Raw genomic sequence first — 4,614 nt, 5'->3', positions numbered from 1 at the left:
CTGGATTGGAACCCCTTCAAGATAATGGCAAATCTGAAAAGAAAGGTCAAATGTCACATTCAGATCTAATATTAACACACATAGAAAATTGTTGGAGGAAATATAGTGAAAGCTGTTAGACTATAGTCAGGCTGTTCACAGCTTGCAGTTTTACTCAAAGTCCTCACCAGGACTCACTGCTGGTGCTCCAACATCACGGACGTAGAGGAGGAGGGTAAAAAAGCTTGGCCCATATGCTGATAACCCCAAGTTTAGCTTTTTCTGTAGGTGCTCCCTTGGTCCTGTTAACTTCGATGGCCAGAGTCCTGAAATATGGAAAAGGAAAAAAGACTATTAGGATGAAAGGAGCATCGCTCTAAATAAGGAAAGGTGTTCAGGCAGTGGAGCAGTACTTGCAGTGTTAGATAGATTTGTCTCGCCATTGTCTTTGGATCCCCGGTAGTAAGGGGCTGGTGATGTCTGTTGCACCTTCCCAGGGCCGTGAAGAAAGTCAAATGTCAGACCACTTAATGAAATCCAGATTGCCTTGATAAAATGCAGAAGAGATGACGTTTTGTGTGGTAAAGAAAACGCATGACAGCTAGATGGATCGTTGTAGTAAATGTCAAGAGGATTATATAAGATTATTTTAGCGTGGCAATCAATTTCATAATAGTCATCGAGTTGTTGCTCTCTCAGCAGAGACACTAGCAGTGACGAGTAATCTGTCATGGTTAGTTGCTGTTTCCTCAGCCATAAAGGCGTCTTTGAGCTCCTATAAAACACAGAAGCATGGTTCAGTCTCAGTTAAGTAAGTAGTATGGATTATTTCTGACAGTGACTGTCCCAGAAGAGAAATTGAGGATCTGACCTTGCACAGCAGTGTGAATCTCTGCTTGTCCTGTGGTTGGCTTCCAGCTCCTCCAGGGTACCTCCAGTCAAGGTTTAGCCCATGAAACCCATTTGTTCTCAGTAGTGTGATAGCGGACTGGATGACGTTTGCTCTGTTTTGTTGTGATGCCGCCATTTTACTGAATCTGAAAAAACATTTGAACAAAACATTGTGTTCAAGAAGACAATCCACATGCATTTAAGGGCACTGTTTTAATAGCTCAAACACAAAGAGCAGCACAAAGAACAAGGTTATGCATGTACAGCCTCAAGCAAATGGTCTGGTTACCATGTTTTTCACTTGTAATTATGAATGATGATGAAGATGATCCACACAATGATCCAAAAAACAAAAATATGCAGTTACTGACCTCTTTATTAGAGCACAATACAATGTACAGTAGTAGTAAAAGAAGTAGTAGTAAAATATAAAAAATAAATTTTATATGAGCCTCTGATGATTACTTTGGTTGCACTAAATTAGATTTAATGCAAACACCCAATTGTTTTGCAGCATAAGCAAGTTTATTTAATTTGGTGTTTGCAGCTGCCAGTAATTCTGACCAAGTTTATGTGCACATATTTGTGTGATAATTTTCCAGCAACCTGCTGTTGGTTTCACATAATGTAATGAAGGTATTAGGTATAAATATTTCTGTTGGTTGGACTGTGTGTAAATGTGTATTTGCATTATTATGTAGTTAATAGTTATGCTAAAGATTTACATCTATCACATATTTTGTTGGCGTCTGTTAGAATCATCAAATTAACCTATTTTATAATGAAATACCAGCATCTCACTTGTCTTTGCACTGGCACAAAAACTGCATAAATGTTCTTACAAATAACTTACTTTTGTGTGTCAAAATTCAAGCCACCAACCGCCAACATGGTTTCAAGCAGTGGATTTCTGTGGGAGTATAAAACTTTAGTAATGATTATCTAACAACACATTATTAATTCAACATAATTTTCACAACATTCATAGGGTAAAGCACTGACCTGGATTTGAGTCCATTAAAGGACTGATAGCCTTGTGTGTCAGCTGCACTGCTGGGGACCAGGTTTTGTTAGTTGTTAATGTCAGAAAAGGCATAGCTCAGATGGGTACACTGGTTGGGATCAATATTTGAAACCGTGAACTTTCTGTCCTGTTATAGTAACACACCAGCCTGGAGGAAGAGGCTGAGACATGGAAGAAAATCATAGTGGATTATTTATTTGCTAGTATAGATTGCTGATGTATAGATTTTTTATGATTAATGTTGGTCATGAACTCACCCAAGCTGGCGATGATCAAACAGAGACCTGTAAAGTGACAGACTTAGTATTAGGTTAAAAGCTAAGGGTCGTTTCATCCATATCACAAAATTAAAACAAAATCTGGTCTTGAGTATTACAGACAAGCTTAGTTTTATTTGATCAGGTTAATTACATTGCTCTTTGAGATCTCTGCAGCCATTTTTACAAATTCAACAGGCCAATTTCTATCCAGAATGTTCCCAGTATTCTGGTTAACCCACATACCTCACTGTGTGTGTTGTGTGGAACTGTGAATTTTCTAAATAAAATGTTTAAGTCGTAAACATCACAAACCAAATCTGTGTTTCCAAAGTTTGGGTGAGCTGACCCTTTAAGGATACATTTTCTTCAACAGTGTGCTTTACATGCAGTTAGAGTGAGCTTGCACATGTTGCTATGCGGATGAGCAGAAATAAAAGAAATATAATTTTTTTTTTTAATATGCATTGAAACAATTTCCAAACAAATCCTCTCTCTGAGCTGTTGTTATTAAATTGTGCCAAAAGGCATTTGAAGTCAGAAAGCTGCATGTTTAATCAATTCTAGCTCCGTCTGCATTTTAGGTGTCAAAATGGAAAACTGCTAAGTTGTACAAGCAGTCAGAGTTAGACATGCCACGAAGAAAATTATATGGATTAAAATGTATCCAACCTGTCTTTTTGACTAAATACTGGGTTTTAATTATATTGTCTAATGAGAAAGAACTATATTCTATATATATATACTATATACTGTATTTGTTTGTTTAATGAAATTACAGCATATGACTGGAGAAACTGCAACTAACCCCATGTTAGACTGTCAATCAAATTAATATCAGTGATGACTATGTGTTTCGTATCAAGACGTTTCGAAATATGTATCCAACATGTGGGTATTTTAGCAGCTTATAGACACTGGTCACTGTGGTTTCACTGGCCACTGGAATATAGCAAGTTTGGGATTCCTGCAGCACGGCCGAGGCTGATGGGCTGTTCAGCACCCACACCGGAAGAATGCATTTACACACGGACTCCAGTGCTGTGTAGGATTCTTTTAGTGTGTGCGCGCGTGTCAGGGTGTCTAGGCGGCGCCCGCGCGCCGTGGGTGTGAGTTGCAGATTTGCAACTTCCTCTGCCGAAGGCTACAAAAGGAGGAAATGCTAACGTTTTGTGTGGCGAAGAGGGTGGTGGATGCGGCGAGAGATAGCACGAGCGATGGGCGCCGTGATCAAGAGCAGGGGATGTGTAGGCTTGGGGCCTATTTGTTGGTTCAGTCTTACCTAGCTGGAATGTATGCAGTTGAAACAGTGCAGCATCCTGGTGTGTAGTATATAAAAGACTTGATTTTAAGCGGGGTGATAGCAAAAACACAATAGTTTCTTATTTTCTCAGGGGATTGGGAGTGTGTACTCGCACTGGGGGGATCTGAGTAGTGGGGGAACCTAGGCTGGATTTCCATTTTTTGCCAACAGATCTTGCTGCCTTGAAAGTGTTCGACAGCTGAGCGCTGGTTGAAGGTGAGGGTGATGGTGTCCAGGAGCCGGTGGTGGATTAAGCGGCGTGTGGCCGGGTGGTGAGTATATACTAACTGTTTGATGTCGATCATTCTCCCAATTGGTGAAAAATAAACGAGAGGTTTAATCCTATAACATAACGAATCTAACTCTTCAAGTAGTCTATTTTTCTGCCTCTCTATTCTCATTCAACCCCACATGTGGGCGCGCGTGGGTGTTAGGCAGCGAGCCGCACCACGCCTACCCACCCACACGTTGAGGGTCTTTCCTTTATTGGAACAATGAGAGCAGGGATGCGTTGTGTATGCGGAGGGCGGGTTTGGCGACGCGCGCCGTCTCTGTATGTGTAGCAGGATGGTGGGCGGTCAATGACGAGGATTCGGATGGGCGCGGCGAAATGGGGTGGGGTTATTAGTTTGTAGACGAGCGCGAGGTATGTTTTATAACATAATGATCAGAGTCTTTATATATCTATATCTCACCGCACTATTCAACCGATATCTCTATCATCTTACAAACAAAGAAATGTATCTGGGTGTTTATACTGAGTAAATATACCCTTTCTTTACATGGAGCCTATGATTATTTTTCACTTACCCCTTCTAATCGAAGTTTCTTTTTATTATTGTGTAATTATTTCCGATAATCCAATTGATTAATCATTTTCCACTTTAAAAACTATTATGCATTTAATTAAATTTATTATATCATTTAAGACAGAGGACCATGAATTAGTCCTTCCTCCTATCACTTAGGATGTGTCAATAGTCATTTAATCTCAAGCTGTTGTTTTATGTTGCCACCTCATAAGTGTTTATACTGTTACTTTTTAACTAGTTTGTTGTATTAAATGGCTAGTAGGCTAGTGGTTGTTTCAGTTTTATCTATCTATCTAAAGGTTATGCATTGTCTGTATTATATGTACGAAGCTGTCGTTCTTATCATTG

General features: G+C 39.7%; 1 pseudogene; it reads right to left on the bottom strand.

Moving 5' to 3' along the window:
- LOC118323896 overlaps positions 1-2,562 on the bottom strand; it is a 3,356-nt pseudogene extending 794 nt beyond the window's left edge.
- Positions 2,563-4,614: the final 2,052 nt, after the last annotated feature.

The sequence above is a fragment of the Morone saxatilis genome, unplaced genomic scaffold (assembly GCF_004916995.1).
Source record: "Morone saxatilis isolate NCDOM2014 unplaced genomic scaffold, NCSU_SB_2.0 Contig15, whole genome shotgun sequence".
Lineage (NCBI taxonomy): Eukaryota > Metazoa > Chordata > Actinopteri > Moronidae > Morone > Morone saxatilis.
The sequence above is the reverse complement of the archived record's forward strand: the minus strand, read 5'-3'. Positions and strand labels throughout refer to the sequence as shown.